General features: G+C 39.2%; 1 protein-coding gene across 2 annotated transcripts in view; it reads left to right on the top strand.

Moving 5' to 3' along the window:
• Positions 1 to 19,736, top strand: part of NRG1 (neuregulin 1) — a 1,016,158-nt gene that overhangs the window by 476,291 nt on the left and 520,131 nt on the right. The window lies entirely within an intron of this gene.

Below are 19,736 nucleotides of genomic sequence, written 5' to 3'. Positions count from 1 at the left end.
CGTGCAAAAAAAAAAACCCAAACTTCTTTATTGCTATCTTTTATGAAGTAGCATATAATCTATACTAACTTGGTGAAAAATTTTGCCAGTGAACAGCTTTAAAATGATCAAGTCCCATTTGAAAATATAGACTAAATGTCCTTTCTTTTACTATTGTCTGTGTAATACTTCCTTCTAGATTAATAATGCTAGTGGAGATACTTTGATGTACATATTGATTTAAGCATTATCTTCCTGTCATACACTCAGACAAAAAAGTAATCAGTCTAACATGTATCCAACAGCTTTAGCAACAAAACAAAAATGATTGCCTGTGATAGTGTTCCTGCTAAATTACATTCATGGCTTTAAAAATTTCAGTGACTAAAACTAGAACTACCATATGATGCAGCAATTCCACTCCTGGGTATACATCCAAAGAAAATGAGAACACTAATTTGAAAAGATATATGCACCCCAGTGTTCACAGATGCATTTTTTTTTTTTTTTTTTTTGGCCACACCACACAGCTTGTGGGATGTCAGTTCCCCAACCAGGGATTGAACCCAGGCCTCTGCAGTGAAAGCGCAGAATCCTTACCACTAGACTACCAGGGAAATCCCATAGCAGCATTATTTATAATAGCCAAGATATGGAAGCAACCTAAGTGTCCACCAACAGATGAATGGATAAAGAAGATGTGGTAAATATACACAAAGGAGTACTACACAGCCATAAAAAAGAGTGAAATTTTGTCATTTGCAACAACATGGATGGACCTGGAGGGTATTATGCTTAGTGAAATAAGTCAGGGAGAGAAAGACAAATACTGTATGTTATCATTTATATGTGCAATCTAAAAATTGAACCAAATGAATATAACAAAATACAAACAGACTTAAAGATATAGAGAACAAATTAGTTACCAGTGGGGGGAAGGAAGGAGGGAGGGGGCAAGATAGGGGTGGAGGATTAAAAGGTACAGACTACTATGTATAAAATAAATAAGATACAAGGGTGTAATGTACAGCACAGGGAATATAGCCAATATTTTATAATAGCTTTGAATAGAGTATAATCTAGAAAAACACTGAATCACTATGTAGTACACCTAAAACTAATATAATACTGTACATCTGAAACTAATATTGTAAATCAACTATATTTCTATAAAATAAATAAATAAAAATTAAGAAGTACAAACTTAAAAGAAAAAAAGAAGTATATGAGTCTGGCAGAGGCAGAGTGTGTGTTTCTTCTCCTAGGAGGCATCTTGTGGAAGCCAAGTTGGAGAGAGAGTGGGATAAGGAAGGGTGGGCTGGAAGAATTCTCAAGGCAAAGACAGATACCCACAGAATGTGTTATTCGGGCCTCGGCTCCCATGGGCAAGCTGGATTCACTCTAAGGGACTAAAAATATGACCAATTCAAATATGCAGATGAAGGGTAATAAAGATACAGCTAATGTTTGCTGAGCACTTGCTGTATGACCAGGAAGTGTGCTAAGGCTTCCCCAGAGATAATTCACTCTCACAGCCACTCATGAGACAAATCATTATTTTTATCCTCATTCTTCAGATGAGGAAACTGAGTCAGTGGTGTTAGGAAACATGCTCAAGGTCATACCAGTGGGGCTGGAATTTGAACTCAGCCTGACTCCAGAGCCCACGCTCTTAACCATTAAGTGAAATAGGATAGCATCATGTTCAGGATGTCTTTAGATGTGTATATACACACACTCAAATGTTTGGAGGCAGCAAGGCCCTATGTCTGGGTTGGTGCTAAGGCAAAAATACTTGGAGATGCCTCTTTCGGTTGCCAGCTTCTGGCTGTAATTAAATTTCTTATGTCCATATTATTAAAATATATTAAAACTAGATTAAAACATGCCAGACATTTTGTGGATTTTATAGAGCATTTCCATTCACAAACACTAATCCAGTTAGATAGATTCTTCTCTTAGTTCTCTGAGTGGTGATTTCTAAAGTCCTATAGAAAAGCCTTTAAAAAAAAAAAACTCTATGGACTTGAATACCTATATTTTAGTATATTAATGCCTTGTGTCTTAAGGTTGTTCTTTACTCACCTTGAAAATTGATATGTTACATGATGCCCACTTTACAGATAGAGAAAGTTGTGGCTGCAAATGATAAACCCTAAAATATAGCCAAAGATAATTAAATCCGCACTTTGTTTCCTTTTATTGAGCCATATTGATGTCTTTAAGCATCATCAGAGGGGGGAAGTTAGCATTCCAGGTCTTTAGTTTCTTAGCATAAAGTAAGACTGAAGAGAGTAAATGTAAATATACTTCATCTCATGGTCCCCTGGACCAGAATTTCTGGAGTTCTGAGTTCTCCTCTATTCTACCCCTCATTTCCTCATCAAGCATTGTTTCCTTAGAAAGGGTTAAAACAATTATTATATGTCTAATCAAATGGCTGATATGACTTAAAATTGGTAAATCATTAGATAAATTATAATTGCAAATTCTGAATAAGAAAACAAAAGACATCAGAAAGTCTTAGGCAGAGACTCACTGAATCAATTAAGGACAGAGAAAAGGTTGTAGTACAAGCTGGCAATATTGCTTATATATTGCCTCATGTATATAGTAAAAGAGTGACTCATGAACCTGGAATTATAAAATTAAGTATGGGAGATATGTAATATTAGATCATCCTCAAATGAAAAACAGTGTATTATTTATATCAAAAATAGTATGCCACGTAACTCATTTTATGTATAGGCATTTTGTTGGTGTACTAGTACATGCAAACTTGGAAAAAAAGAACACTATTATTTTTATGATTTAGTTGGGGCGTGACAACTGCTGTTTAAAAGAAGAAAACAACTCTTAGTGTTTTAATACAGTAAAAACTTGTATCTTACTGACTTAGATTCCAGCACAGTTGTTCTTGGTTGGGTTACTCCCCTAAGAGGTGACTTGGGGATCTTTTTCTCCTGTGCTGTAACAGAGGACGATGGCTCCTCCATCTTTGACACTTGGCTTCAGCGTCACTCTGGCAATATACAGCCAATATTGTAGGCAGAACGAGAGTGTCCAAAACAGCACATGTGCACATGAACACACACATACACACACACATTCTTAACTGCCTTGGTTTGGAAGTGACAGTGGCCTTCTGCTCTCATCCCATTGGTCAGAATTAGTCACATGACCCCCACCTAGGTTTAAGGAGGCTGGGAAATGTAGTTTGGTTCTGTGCTCAGGGAGAGGGAACATATTTGGTGCTCATTTAAGCACTCTCTCTGACAGAACTGGTTCAAAAGTCGTACCAGTAAAGTTAAAAATAATTCTGTTCATTGCACTCCACAAGATGAATTGATTAAAGTAAAATATATATGCATACCCTTGTACCCTTACTTTGCATAGTGAAGCACAGTGCAAAGCATATTCCTTAAGCTACTAATTTCAAGACTTGCCATTATAAACTATAGGCATGTGTCTCTAAATTGATGTGAAAGAAATATCGGATCTCAGAAACTATATCATCTGTCATCATGTTGGCAACCTAATCTATACCTGAAGATTGCTGAAATATTTGGACCAGAAGAGAATGGAAAGGTCATCTCCATTTTGTGAGAGAGTGTGTAAGTGTTTCACCTGGGATTCAGTTGAGTTAGTATTTCATAAGCGTAGATATAAATTTGGCTAAGGGGCACAGCGACAACGCAGCAAAAGTCATGGGGAAAAAAAATCATTGTATTTTCAGACTAAAAATTAAGTGTGAAAAAAATTTTCTAAGAACAGAAGTACCTCAGGTAAATGGCATTTTAAAAAAGTAACTGAAAGATAAAACAGAACATATAACAGAAATGGTAATAAAAAGTCTCAGTTCCATGGGAAATATTTGCCAATTACTCTCTTCTTCAGCCATACTTGAGTTCTGAGATAAACTCAAGACTCCTGAGTTATGACTGACCATATATGTTTTGTGAATTGGAGAGTGGCTTAGCAAATTCAGGGTTCAAAAAAATTGTGGGATTTACTACTATGCTCTTTTGGATTATAAATTTGGAAGAAAGTTGCTGCCTAGAAATATGTGCTGTGTGTAATTACTCCCACCTGCTGGGTAAAATCTTTACTACATGGGCATTGAACTTCACTGCCACCGCAGGGTGAGGAAGAATGCAATACGACCCAGCCACATCACAGGGCTTGTGAACAAGATCCTTCGTTCACAGCGGCTCTTGGCCTGAGGGTCCCTTCCAACTTCCAAATGTAGCTTAACTTAGACTGGAAACTGCAAGGCAATGCTTATCCTCTGAACAGAAAGATTTATTTCTCCCCTAAAAGAAAAGCCAAATGGAGGGGGAATGGAATGACCAATGGACCTGCCATATTTATCCAATAGGTGGTTAAGCTCTAAGGGAAGTGAGACAGGAAGGGAAATGGTTCTAAGTTCCCATTTTTCAGCTAATGGGCCCAAATGGCAGGAACTTATCCCTAGTCATTGGACACCCTGCACGCACTATCCCTCAGATCTTCTTGGTGTGTGTGAAAGTGCTGAATTCCAAAACAGAGATGAGTTTCCAACTCGTAAAGTTACACTACACTGTTTGGTAAAGGGCAGTGGGAACCCACAAGAGTATATTACAATCTTTGATGATCTGGGCATCAAAACATGGCCAGGCTTTTGTTTCTAAGTGGAAGGGAAGTTTTCTGGGGATGTAAAACCTGGGAAGAACATGGATAAGCATCTATGCTACTGTATTAATAACTCCTTTCACCCTTGGCAGGTGACGTGAGGCTTAGGAGAAAACACAGTTTGGGTTTTCTTTTCGTTTGCTTTGCTCACCACCACTGCTACCCCTCCCCACCAGTAGTTTAGGAAGGAGAGTTCCTGAAATGTAATCCTCTTTTGTCCCCAAGAATGGGTCACAATTGGAAGTGTATAACTACTCCTTCTTAACTAATCTCCTCGGTCCTGGAAGAAGACAGACATAGTTAGCAAAGGTGAAGACACTGGTATGTCAGGAATATAATTCATGTTAGCGTTCTTGGCCTTGAGTTTGGCTCCTGTGTGATTGACAGAGCTGAAGAGCTTCCTTTTATGCTAAGAAGTCTTTGGTTAAATTGCAGGCTTGGTTTTCTGTCCTTCAGCAACTAAAGTAAAGAGAAATCAGTGGCAACAGAACTCGTGAACCACTGGCTCCTGTAACTGGCAATGGCAATTGTGTGTGTGTGTGTGTGTGTGTGTGTGTGTGTGAATTTCTTGTTTTTCTTCTTATTTTTATTTTCTCACTTTACCCCACCTCAACCTTTTAATCACTCTTCATTCTGTATGTTCTGTTGCCTTCGTGTCTTCCTTCTCTTGGTTTCCCTATTCTACATCCCTTTTTCCTTGACTCTTTTAACCTCACTTATAATAACGCCATCAGCTGTAAACACTACGGAAAACGTTAGTTTCACCATCTCCATGTGAAAAAAAAGAAAAATTCAACCAAGGGAGAGGCTGAAAACATCTATCTTTGAATTTAGAAGGCTTTCTGCCAAGAAAATTGTCTTCTGAACCTCCTTAGATCTTGCTGTCCTCATGAAACACACCAGCCAATAAGCTGCCTCCCGACATGAGCTTGAATATCTGGGTTGGCTGTGAGCCGTTCCAGCCAATGAAAGCAGACACCCTAAGCCAGTGTTTCCCAGATAGTTAGATTTTATGGGACAGTAGAATCTCCAAAGAAAAAAATGAAGAGACTGATATAGATTGCCTTTTATTTAGATTTTAACAAGTAAAACGTTTTTTAAAACTCCATTATTACCATCATTTCAAAAAAAGGGGCATTTTAGGAAAGATAATCTCAACATAAGTTGAATAAATTTAGTCTATGAAAAACCCACTGCTTTGCCTTTATTATCTCATTTTATCAAAGACTGGGTATGGACATCAACCAGCATTGATACAACTTTAGATCCTTGAGTCCAGTAAAACTGTTCCTTTTCCCATACCAGTAGTTAAGCCTTTGGACTGACGGCTTTGCCTCTCAGGGGCCCTTATATCCTGCTGCCTTTATATTGAGGATCTCCATTTCATTCTTCGAGTTACAATGTCCCAAAGAGGCTAGTGGTAAATTCTTAGCCCCGATGTATAAATGGAAGCATAAGAAATAAAATGAATTTGACCCACACAGAAAGGCTAGTGAGTGGGTCAGCTTTATTTCTACATTTTTGTGGGGGAAAGGGGAGTTCTGTGCAAGCCAGGGTGGTAGGAGCCCCAGGCAGGGGTAGGTAGTGGGAGAGAAGGTATGGGAGGAGCGAGGTGCTGAGAAGCACAAAGATGTGGCCCTATTCTTGAGAGATTGCTATCTAAAAAGACATAGATACGTACCCAGTTCATAACACAAGACAGACATTAGTCAATGCTTAATAGATACATGAGAAAGTACTATTGAAGGGCAGAGAAAGGAGTAATTCCTTTCACGGAATTAGTACTTCAGAGATCACGGAAGTAGTATTATGTGTAATTATGTTATTGCATGATTACTTGGTAATTTCTCCCCTTCACAGCTACAGTATAAGATCTGTGAGGGCAATATCCCTATCAGATGCGACAACCTCTGTATCACAGCTCTGAGCATAGTGCCTGGTATCTAGTACATGACCTACAGTATTTCCTGAATGAGTAACTGAGTGCCTACAATGGTAGGGGCTATGAAAGATACCGAGAAATTAAGGTTTCATTCATTGCCTTTAAAGCATCTGCAAGCCGATAGGTTTATAACATGGCAGATGTGTTCAGTCAGCTCTTTGCTTGTGTAGGAGATCACAGATGGTCATAGTAACTTAATTATTTCATTCTGAAATGGAATTTCATCTCCACTCAGCTTTTCCTTAGGCATGGTCTCTGATGCCGTATTTACCAAGACATCTACTTGGAAGTGGACGTCATACTGTGTAGAACCATTACAGACAAATGTTATAGCCTCTTGCCAAGTAATGATTTATGCTGGGTAGCTGCTTAAAAGGCTGATTTTAGTCACTTTATTTGCTATATTCATGTACTGCTTGGGGAAGGGGGCCAGGTGGGGTGGCAATCCTTTTTTTTTTTTAAGATAGTAATTATTTGCAGACGTCCATGGGCAAAGTGCTAAGCTCACACCTGGGAACAGAATCCTGGGTTAGACGGTGGCCATGGTGATATTATACATCTCCAGATTGTGGTTTGCCAATTGAAATGCAGACATGTGCAGAAATGGCCTCATTGTCATTCCTTGTTTTTGTAATATTATCCTTGGCTCCACAGATTTTTTTTTTTTCCTTTTTCTACTGTCAACAGTGTTTCAGCGGTGAGTCATATTATCCGGTGACATCAGAGGAAGCAAAGTTACATATGTCAACTTGGCAGGAATTGTCCACTTACAGCAACTTTGTGATAAGTTGCATTTTTCTACCATTTTCACCTTGAGTGATGAAGTAGCCACAGTTTGAAGAGACACCACGGAGCCTCCCTTGATGCTAACAGTGCTCTGTCTAATTGAGCAGCTATTGCTTCAGTACTGGAGGGGAAGGAACCTGTGATCTTCGGGTAATCCTTCCCTATGAGTAGTGGGAACGTATTCCCAGAGTTGATTGCCTTTGTCTATAGGTAATGGAGGCTTAACTGGCTTAAAAGTTATAGCCAGTTTCATCCTCATTAAGTTTAATGGTTTGTGTAATGACCATATGTGCCACTAATGGAATAACCAAAAGAACAATTCGTGAACTGTTTGTGGAAGGATACCTTTACCATTCAAAATGGACATTAAACTATGGCTGGTTTCATTGCAAGGCAAAACTTCCCTTCTTTATTTTCTAGTTAGGTTTATATGCAGCCTACAGGGTATGGTGTGAACTGTATCTCAGGCAAAAGGCTGAAGCTTTCAAGCTCATGAGTTTGGACTTTTGAGTGTTTTCTATTATTATTATTGCTATTATTTAAATCAATGTGACATATAATGAGGAGCTCATAAAAATTAATTTAGATGTAAGACAAATTAATGGAAGTTAAAGCCAAAAATCCAACTAGGGAGAGCCAAATACGTACATTAAAATGACAGCCTCTGCCCCATCCCTTGATGACCCATAGAAAGTGGGACATTTTGGTTAAAATGGCGCCTCATATTATGTAAACTAGAATGTAAGTGGCATGAGATTAAGAATTGTTTCTGTTTTATTCACTCCCGTATCCTCAGGGTCTAGGAAGTTGCCTAGCATATAACAGGTACTCAACAAATATTGAACATAAGTCGTTGATGCGTATATATATATATAAAACCCATCTTGGGTGAGATAGCTTTGTTTCATTTCCGAGGGGGTGAAATTTCTTTCTTGCAGAAAAAGAGTAGAAAAAAAATGATCTCTACGAAAGAATTCAGCCCTGATCTATCTTTCTTCACAAAGATCTTTTCCTGAGAGCAAACCATCAGTGATAGGTTTGGGGTGTGATAAAGTGTAGAAAATAGCTAAGTAGAAGAGAGTACATGCTTTATAAAATATAATTCAAAATAGTAGCTATCAGCAGCAGAACTTTGTAGGAAGCACATGGTGGGAAAATATAAACCCCACCCTGGTGATGGCATCAGCTACAAACTGAGAAATGAACTGGACAACCAAACGGGATGTGTCTTCAGCAGCCCTTAAGATCAAACGACCAGAGATAACCATGGATCTTTGGGGCCTCCACTTTCTTCTTTCTAAAACAGCTAAAATCAGTAGGGGAATGAAAGGGAAGTGGCTTTATTATCTGTGAGTAGTGTGTCCCTCCCTCTGGATAGCCATCTCTCCAAACATACATTTTTATATTTCTTGGGAGTTCTAGCCAATAATTGCATTTAGAGAAAAATGTGCCCCTACCTTCCAACCTTCCCCATTTTTACATCACTGATTTCTCATCATTCTGACACATTCAGTCATCTCACATGTAACTCAGCTGCAAGAATAATCATGGCCCAGTGATGTGCTGGCATCATGGAGGGTAGAGAAAAATAGAAACTATGGTAATTGTGGAAGAAACAGGTCTCAAATGGGAAAATCAATCCCAGTGATCAGTTTATGGTCCAGGCGAATGGCGTGAGTTCAGGAAATTCAATTCAACAAAAATATATTGAGCGCTGGGATATGTCACCGAGCAATGCAATGCTCTCTGCTCCCTGGCACTTAGGTTCTAACATCTAGTATGGGTGCTCTTAATGACATTGTAAGTCTTACTGAGCTGGAACCATGAAGTTTTGCAAGAGGTTTTCCTTTAGATTAAATTAACACTATCCCTGTAGAAATCTAGAGCTGGAATAAACAGGGAAGTGAGGGTCCTGTTGCCTAAGTCCTGCTGGTTGAATTTAGCTTTCCACTGTGCAAGTCAAGAGCCCAACTTTTGTCTGCATCCTGAGGCGCTTTCCACAAAGAGTATGTATTTTGACAATTAACCAAGACTTCATATTTTTGGGAAATGAGATGTTTTAAAACATGAAATCCATGAAGAGAGAATTATAAAATCAAAGGATCCTTTATGAAGGAGTAGGAATCAACTGGCTTAGAACTTCATTTCCTTTATATTTTGGCTCAAGTGTGACCTTTTCAGCAAGGCCTTCGTTGACCACCCATCCCGTCCCTCCTCCTGGTACACCCCATAACCTCCCTTACCTCTCTGTTGGCTTGTACCATCTGACACACTATAAATGTCCTTATTTATTTGCTGATTATCTGTCTCTTCATTCTGGAATACAAACTCCATGGGGGCAAGGACTTTTCCATAGTTGTTGCCAAGTGGTGTTAGGAGACTCCCATCTAAAGCTGAAAGGCATCTCCTTTTCTGGATCTGTGATCTTTGGCATTTTCCTGTCACCACAAAGCTTAAGATTCCCTGTGGTCAATGCTGGTATCATTGTCATAGATGACTTTAGGCTTTTAAAATGGTTAAATCAGATGTTTGAGTGGATTACTATGTCACCTATCCACCTATAAGGGAGCATCTCCGGTGGATACCTGAAACTTGATAGACTCAGTCTTCAAGTCGCAAGACCAAGTGATGGATCACTGTTTTAAGACATCCTTCCTGCTTTCTCTGTCTGTAGGTGTGTCTGGGTGTTCTTCTCCAGATACCAAGTCATGGTGCAATTGGTTTTCATAGAACTGACCCTCTAATTCTGCTTCCTATAACCACCCATGAAGGAACTTTGAAAGTGTGTGGTGATGAAACATGTAGGCATTTGAGATTTGTCAGTGTGAACACATAATTTGAGAGTAGGGTCCAAATGACCAGAAGAAAATAAATTCTCATGTTAATAACAGTTGTTAGGAATTCACTAGTGCCAGGAATTCTGGGGTTGAGATTCTAGAAGTTGATGGTTTGGTGATGGGCTGCTTGACGTTGATTAGTGAAATGTAAGTGTATGTAGTTTGAGAAAGTGGTGGAAATTAGAGAATCATTTGTAGCTGGTGAAGAATGTGGAGGCATGGAACACTGTGGAAACTCGGGAATTGATTTCTCCATACAATTCTAACTAAGATATAACTTTCTGGTCCAAAGATGGAGGTAAGAACAAGTTATTTTTCCTCTAAGTAAGAGGTTACACAGAAAATACTAACACATAAACTATGCATAACGCAAAAGCAAACTAGAATGATTTCTTTTATCCTTTATTTTATGGGTTGAATTATGTACACTGCTCCCTCCCCCCCAAAAAAAAGATATGTTGACGTCTTTACTCCCAGTATCACGGAATGTGACTTTCTTTGGAAATAGAGTCCTTGCAGGGGAGTTAGTTAAGATGGAAGCATACTGGAGTAGGGTGGGCCCTTAATCCAATATGACTGGTATCCTTATAAAAAGAGAGAAGACACCCAAGAAGAACGCCATGTGAAGAAAAGACGCAGAGATTGGAGTGGGTCATCTGCAAGCCAAGGAATGCCTGGGGCTACCAAAAGCTGGAAGAGGCAGGGAAGGATTGTCCTTAGAGGCCGTGAAGGGAGCATATGGCCCTACAACATTTTGACTTCAGACTTCAGGCCTCCAGAACTGTTAGACAACAAATTTCTGTTTTTTAAGCCACCAAGTTTGTGATACTTTCTTATAGCCATCTTAGGAAACTAATATACCTTCCTAGGCCCAGGTGGTGAAGTAAAGGGAAGACCCCCATTCAGAAAGTGAAGTTAAAGGCTATAGCTTCTCACCACTTATGGTAAGATGTGTATGCTGTTGGCACAGAAGAGAGTTTGCATCTTCTGGAAGCCTGTGAGGTCCTCTGTCTTGTCCAGTAAGCAGAGGACTCGCTGGAGTATCTCAGCAGGTCAGATGGCAGCAGCCAAGACCAGGTGTCTGCACTGTTGCCTTCAGCTGCCTGATGAAGCATCTTCAGGCTGACTTTATTTATGATGCCTTTGGGATTAGTCCCGGCTCCAGAGAAGCTGGCAAAGCTGACCCCCCCAACTTATTTTAAAATGAATGAATTAAAGCCCGTCATGCTCTAATTTTTCCAACGCGCCACTGATGTCTAAAAATCAGCCTAGTGCATTTCATCCGGTTGCATCAGCTAGTCTTGTATTTGACATTTTTAAGCTTCAGTTAATTGAGGACCAGAATGATGGCCAAGCAAAGAATGTTTCATTAAAGATGGAAATGATGTGAGGTATCTAGCCCCTCCCCAAAGTGATTGTCCTAGAGACACTTACCAGTTCACTTGTGGCTTCTGGGTAATTTGTGTTTTTATGATACCCACAGATCCTCCTCTGCTTTCTTCTCAGTGATAACCAGAGCAGGCTGGGAATCGTTTACTTGTATCTGGTGTCCTACATTCCTCACACTTACCCTTTCGTAGCTTCTTCCAGTATCATTTACTTTTGTCCATCGGTGGATTTCCTTTACTTCCTGTGTGTCTACCTTGTTGGGAGTTTATGGAGGGGAGGAGAGGATGAGTAGATTTTTGTGTGTGTAAAGGTAATCCCAAATCTTTGTCGCTCTCTGTGTTTTAGGAAGAAGAAAAATGGAACTAAATACCTAATAAAGCAAATTTTAAAAATTCTTTAGTTAAAAAAAGGACTTTGTTTCAGGTACAGCAGTAGAATGTTCAACCTGTGTCACTCATTTAATCCAGAGCATAAAAATGTATATTTAGTGATTACGCAGATAGCAAACTTGTGACATTTAATTTGACATTTTAAAAGAAACACAGATGTAGAAATATTGTCTGGAAAGCATTATGACTCTACCAATATTATTTGTTTTAAAGAGCAAACCTCATTACAAGACTATCTTGTTCATCTACCCTTTGACCAATATTTACTGAGTGATACAGTGAGAACAAGGACACGGTCCCTGGCCTCCTGGGCCCTGTCTAGTAGAGACACACACACACAAACAGGTAGGACAAGAGTGTCTTGCTCAGAATTGCTGCTGGTGGAGGGCTCTCTGGAACTGTAATCTGAAGAACGAGGGCCATTTGTCAGGATAAAAGGTAGGGGAAAGGGGAGGGGAATGAGGTTATAGGAAAAGAAATGGCACATTAAAAGGCCCAGACTTCCAGGAGCCTGCATGTCAGTCGTTACCAAATGTAATTTGGTAGAATGGTTGCTTGGATGGAGAGGGAAGGAGTAGTGAGGGTTGAAACTAAAGATAGAATTAGAGGTCAGGTTGAAGACCTTGTGTTTAGGTTAGGGAATTCCTGCTTTATTCAGAAGGCCACGGACGGCTTAGACACTGAGCAGTGACTAAGAAAGATCCCTGTGGCTTTTGTGTGAGAATAGGGTGGCGTGGACGAGATCAGAGTGAAGGAAGCTAGTCAGGAGGCTGCTGCAGTACCTCAGGCGAGCGCTAGGTGGCGGTGCCACCGGAAATGGGAGTGGAGATAAATATGAGTTACAGGAAGGCTAGGTAGGACTTGATGATTATGTACTTTGGAAGCGGAGAAGAGGAAGGGGTCAGGGCTGGCTTACACGTGAAACATACTGGACATACGTAAGCAATCAAGAGCTCAATGTCAGTGCCACGTGGAGGAATTGCATGCCCTTGAAATGTTCATTTCAAGCAGAGGTGTACATTTCGTTTCTAAAGACTCAATCCGTAACTAAGTTATGATTTCAGACCCATAACTCTGGAAGGTGGGGTCATCCGTAGCCTGCCACTCAGCGGTGCCAAGGTCTTGTGGTCGTAAAGACAGGAGGAGCGCTCACATCCAGCGGGGTTGGGGAGCGGTGCAGAGAGGGGTCTTCCTGACGCCGAAGCGGAAAGAGAAGGAGGCTTAGCTTTCTGACAACTCATCCATTGACTTTATCAGTATATTTCAGTCTGAGAGCATCTGCCCCTCGGGAAACACTACAAGGTACACATCTCTCAGGAGATCTCCATTCATTTCCACCACTGAAAAGTTTTCTTATGTGTCTGTTTATTTGAGGAAAGTGAGAAGGTTTCTCAGGCAGTAACTGCCACAACTAATAATTTAACTAGGTAAGAAACTTGGGAACTTTTGTCAGGACTTTCTTCTGGAAATTGACTGTCCCCTGCAGGCCCTCCTCTTTCAGCTTCTGAGCCAGCTGTGTGTATGTCCTGCCCCATTCCTCTCACTGGCTGTCTGACCATGGGCAAGTTATTTACCCTTTATGCCTAAAAGACCAAGAACCCAGGAGCATAAGAAGTGCTACGAATGCAATAAAATAGCGTAATATTTATTATTAAGTAAGTTGGCAAAATATCTTAAAGCTTTAAGCTCCTTGCTTTTATTTTCTGTACATTTATTGCTGGCCCTCTGTGCCCTAGGGGGGCACTTTTCAACTTTCAGTGATGTTTCTCTATTATCAGGTCCCAGCTGAACAGACTACCTTTCATATTCAGAAAGTGTTTGGTGCCCATTAGCCACAATCGTCCAGTCTGACCAATGACATTGACAGTGGACCTGGATTTTTCTTTCCGTCAAGCACAAATGCTTTGTATCCCTTGGCTTTCTTCTATTCATGATCCCTCATGTTGTTATAGTATTTTAGGCCCTACTTTTGGCATTTAATTCTGGCATCTTTGTGGTTCTTTACATTTTTTCAAGGACTGCATATGAAACTTCGAATACCCACGTGCAATTAGAGCTGCATACAACCTCACACAAATCTGCCTCCATTCTAAGGCCAATCATGTGCTATAGTTCTCCTTGCTTTTTAAATCTGAGCACACATTTTCATCTCGAGCCTTTTTCACCCTTCTTTTGTTAGTACTGTCTATTAAGTTTTAGTCGGGTAAGTTTGTGTTTCGCCTTGCCAAAGCACTGTCCGATTTCTTCTCAGATCTTTTTGATATATTCCTCCTGCATTTCTGGGATTGGGGGTTTCGGCAGTCCTCTCTGAAGAAATTTTGGCTTCTCTTATACATTTCCCTCCTATGCTTTTGCAGACTTTGTAAATATATTCTATTTGTGCACAAATTAACCTTTCTATTTTCCGTCTGGTTAAGTATCCTCTGATCCTGGTAGTAAATGTTTTTGGTGTCATGGACCTTTTTGGCATTCTGGTGATGCCCAGAGGCCCTGCCTCAAGATGGAGTTTTTAAATATCTGTGTAAGATACATCAGATTACAAATAAGCCAATTAAATTGAAAGATAGTTAAATATTTTAAAAATTGTGATATGGTAGTAAACAAGCTTCTTGATTGGTGGATGAAGTAATATGATGTAGCATCAGGGCTAATAACTATGATTCTTTCAGAAAATCTGCAATTTTTGTTGCTGAGGAAAATCACAGTTAATATTACTATGGTTTGTTGCTTACATTTGAAATCAATGGAAATGCTACTTTTCAGTTAGAGTTCAGGGAAAAGGAATATGTGAACATTTTCTTCCCATCCAAGTTCATGGATCCCCTGTATTCTATCCACAGGTGCTAGAGGGAGTATCTAGATCACAGGTTAATAACTCCTGCTAATAGTCCTTTGTGATTTGAGACTCAGTTCAGGTAACCATCTCCTCTGTAAAATTTTCCCTAAATTCACTAGACCTGCTTCTCTATCTATTCCTATACTATCTTGTTCATCCTCTGTTATGCAGTATTCATTTATTATGATGATTACTATTATCATATTTTCCTGTATTTATTTCCTCTTTGTAAATATCTCTCTATGTAAGTATCTCTGTAAACAAGTATATAAAATATACTTTTATTTCCTTGGTGTCCAGGACAGGGTCTGATATAGTGCAGGCACTCAATAAATGTTTGTTTAATAAATGATCGTGAAACCTTGGCCAGCTTCTGGTAAGTTTAAACCAGGTCACAAGTAATAGAAGGACCTGAACTTAATTTATTCCCTTCTACAAGGGGCAGAGTATACAAGCGTTGAACTTTAATAAGAGGTGTGCTTTCAACAAGGGTCTTCTTGGCCAGCTCTGAACCTTTCACTCTGCATTAATATACACCTAATTGCTCATGAAGTCACAGCTATGGACTTATAACCGAGTCTTCAAAGTATTTTAATTCCTTAAGAACATACAAATGGAAAAATTAATTCCCTTGTTAGATAAAAATATGTTAAAGATTATCAGCAAACAAATAAATATGTCTATTTATAACCTGACAAAGGAATATTCGTTGTTCACAAGGTATTTATTCTGAGTAACGTGCTGGGAGATTATAAATAACCTTAACTCTCAGTAAAAAATGTGCTTACAGAATAATTTATTCTAATTAGCCTAAATGTGTTAAACTTCCCACTAAGGAGCATGAATTAGCTACTATTTAAGTGTGAACTTTTACTTCCATGGTGCCTAATTCTGTTCTATATAAAGTCAGGCATCAAAGATCAGCTAAGGTTAAATATTAAGATGTTTTAGTCATTATTAGAAGGTGGAGGTGGGCACAGTCCCTGATAATAATAATGACATGAGTACAGAGAATCATAAACAGAAAAATACAACGAACTGGAGCCAGAGGAGCGTGAGCCATAAGCTTCTTGTACACGACCTTAAGCTTCTTGTACTTGACCTTAAGCTTCTTGTACTCGACCTTAAGCAGGCTCTCAGGAGTGCTGATGTAGTTAGTCTAGACGCTAATTCTCTCTTTCTCTAACACACACTTTCTACTTGAACTCCTCCCTCCTGTGATGTCCTGGAGGGAAGGGTAATTTTCAAGGTGACTACAAAATTCTTATATAGTTTACTCTATATAAAATATTTACCAAAAAATATTCATTCCGGCCCACAATGAATTCCATGAAAAGATTTCTCCTGTGCTTTAAAAATACTCTTTATGTAGAGTACTACATTCATTATGTATGAATCAATACTCTTCATTGAGATAAAAGAATATCAATATTGGTGAAGTAAAAGCCTTTCCTGCTTCACTGCTTTCAAAATTTCAGTGTTCTTTTATTTTTTATTAATTTATACTGAGTACATGGGGAGAGAAAAATTACAATGAAATGCTGTGAGGATAAATAAGGTCATATGACCATGAAATGTTTGGAAAAGAATTATAATTGTTTTTTAATTTTTTTATTTTTGGATGCGTTGGGTCTTCGTTGCTGCGCACGGGCTTTCTCTAGTTGTGGCAAGTGGGGGCTAGTCTTTGTTGCGGTGTGCGGGCTTCTCATTGCGGTGGCTTCTCTTGTTGCGGAGCACGGGCTCTAGGCGCACAGGCTTCAGTAGTTGTGGCGCATGGGCTCAGTAGTTGTGGCGCACGGGCTTAGTTGCTCCGCAGCATGTGGGATCTTCCCGGACCAGGGCTTGAACCCGTGTCCCCTGCATTGGTAGGCAGATTCTTAACCACTGTGCCACTAGGGAAGTCCAGTTAAGTCCTTTTTTAAAAAAAAAAAAAAAAAACATGGTTAGAGTTACAGTTTTAAGAGAGAGAGAGAGAAAAAAAAAGAACCCCATGAAGTTCTAAGGAGGCCCTGGAAGATTATGTTTCCACCACCATCTGTGAATAGCGGGTGGAATTCTCACATCCCTTCCTTGTAGAGTGTGCATTCTAGCTTCAGGAGAATTCTTTGTTACAGATCCACGTTGAAGTTTGTAAATCACACAGGCTGAGATTTTCAACCTAACCTCCAGTTGGATGGGCCTTTCCACACTGCCAAGGACTCAGGTCAAGTCTTTTTCTTCCTCTTTGCATCTCCTGTCTTCTTTTTTGGTCCTAACCAGAGAATGTATTCCAGTTCTTATTTTCTTTTTCTATTCAAGCCCTACAGCTCTGCCCAAGGCAAGATGCTGCAGGGATTAGAAAGATGAAGCAGCAAAGTCAAATCGATAGCGACAGTCAGTGAATGCAGATAAATTTCTACAAACGAATGTTCAGCATTATCTCTTGGGCCTCCCACCAACATGAACATCACTCAGTTTCCTGACTTAAGATTCTCACAAAACAAAAAATCAAATCACTAACCAAGTGCCAGCCACTCAAAGCCTTCAGGTTAATGAGTTTGATCTTCATTAATCTCAATTTAGAGGTCTTGAGCTGACTCACCTTTGGGATAGATGCTGCCACCCAAAAAGGAGTTTATTTCCCATCAGTTCAGCAGAAATAGGAAAATATTCCTCCAGCTCTCGTTAGCCCCTTCAGATACCTTATCCAGCTCTTTAACATTTGGATGGTATGTTGTGGGAAGATGAGGCTGCTGTTGCAAGAAACAACCTAACTCAGCCCATCTCTCCTCTCTGGCCATTCACGGTGATTTCCTTTAAACCTCTGTGTTCACTCAAGTCATGAGTTTCTTAGACAAATAGGATGTGGAGTTTAGAAGGTGGTGGGATCTTGAAAAAATATTTAGTAACTCTTTAATTGTGTATTGTATGAACGTGTGTATATGTACCTATTTTGTACTGAATCTGTTTTTCACTTTGTTTCAGTGATTTTCAGGAGTGGTACAGAAATAGCAACACTTCACATGACGTGCTATAAAAGGTTTTTTTTGACCTTTTCTTATAACTTACTGAAACTAGTCAAAGTTTTCTATTTTCCTGAAAGTACGTTAAGACACAGTCTTAGAACCTGATACTTTGATGTTTTATTTTTGCTCAGGCCAAACAAAATCAAGGCCCAACCTCAAAAACATTTTCACTTGTCATGAATATCCTATGAACTGGCATTGAGTTTTATTTAGTCTGTAACATTTCAGGGATTTTGATAAACATGATTTCTAACATGATAACATTTAAACTGGGATAACTACTATTTTCTCAATATATGTTAAATTTTATGGAAGAAGTCAGAAGAGCATCGGGTGACTGAACAAATATCTAGTAGAGGTAAAGACATTTTCCTCAAAAGAAATGTCCTTGGTTTTTGCATTAATGGTTAGAGCTATTACATTATACAGTACCATCTACACACTTCTCGTTTTTATTCCTAGTTGGAATAAAACTTAAAGACTTGAGAGTCCTTCCTAAAGAATGTACATGTATTTAATTTTCAAAATGATAGTGAGACTTATTGTACATTAAGGTAAAATACCAAGGAGGTGGTTTTCCAGGGATACTTTCTTGGGAAGTCTTCTTTTTAAAAACTTTTTATTAAAATATAGTTGATGTACAATGTTGTATTAGTTTCAGGTGTACAGCAGAGTGATTCAGTTTTATATATATAAATCTCCTCTTTCTCAGCTTCTTTTACGTTTTAGGTGATTATAAGATATTGAATATACTTCTTTGTGCTGTACAGTAGGACCTTGTTGGTTTTCTCTTTTATATAGACTAGTGTATATATGTTAATCCCCAACTCTTAATTTATCCCACCCCTTTCCCCTTTGGTAACCATAAATTTGTCTTCTCTGTGAGTCTATTTCTGTTTTCTAAATAAGTTCATTTGTATCATTTTTTTAGATTCCACATATATGATATTTGTCTTTCTCTGTCTGACTTACTTCAGTTATTATGATAATCTCTAGGTCTATCCATGTTGCTGCAAATGGCATTATTTCATTCTGTTTTATGACTGAATAATATTCCATTATATATATTGTATAGATATAATATATGTATACTTCATCCATTATATATATGTCTATAATGTGTGTGTACACACACACACACACACACACACACACACACACACACACACACACACACACACACACACACACACACACACACACACACACACACACACCCCGCATCTTCTTTATCCATTCATCTGTTGATGGATATTTCGGTCGCTTCCACGTCTTGGCTATTGTAAATAGCGCTGCTGTGAACACTGGGGTGCATGTATCTTTTCAAGTTAGAGTTTCGCCGGATGTATGCCCAGGAGTGGGGCTGCTCTTGGAAGCCTTTAGAAGTTGATTTTAGTTGACTTGATGGCCTCAAAGGAAGCAGCAGAGCAGTGGAATTCCCAGCGGGACCCTTCTGTGTTAAGATCTTCTATTCTAGTAGATGGCGTTCCAGAGACTTTTTGTGTGTAAATAAATAATTGAAATTCCGCAGAATATCTTTCACTTTTCCTAAGCCTGTTTACTCTGGAGAAAAGGTAAACAGGGAAAAGGTTTTCCTGGGGAAAAGGATGGTCTCTTTAAATCCTTCTAAACTCTTATTTTGCATTCCCATGAGTGTACATGCGTGAGTGTGCACACACACACAGGCACACACACTCAGCATTTGAGGGACTGGGCTGTGAAATAATAACACAGCAAAGAGAGCAACAAAGACATTTATTTCTGTAAACAGGTAATAGGATGTATGGATATTACTCTGTTACCTCTGATTTCCTTCTTCCTTTGGTGAGAGATTGGGGGCAAATCATATCAGAGCCATCTTCTGTTCAATATGATTTAATAAGTCCTCTTTATGCCACTGTT

The sequence above is a fragment of the Lagenorhynchus albirostris genome, chromosome 21, assembly GCF_949774975.1.
Source record: "Lagenorhynchus albirostris chromosome 21, mLagAlb1.1, whole genome shotgun sequence".
NCBI lineage: Eukaryota > Metazoa > Chordata > Mammalia > Artiodactyla > Delphinidae > Lagenorhynchus > Lagenorhynchus albirostris.
Note: the sequence above shows the minus strand (reverse complement) of the source record. Positions and strands in the feature narration are given on the sequence as shown.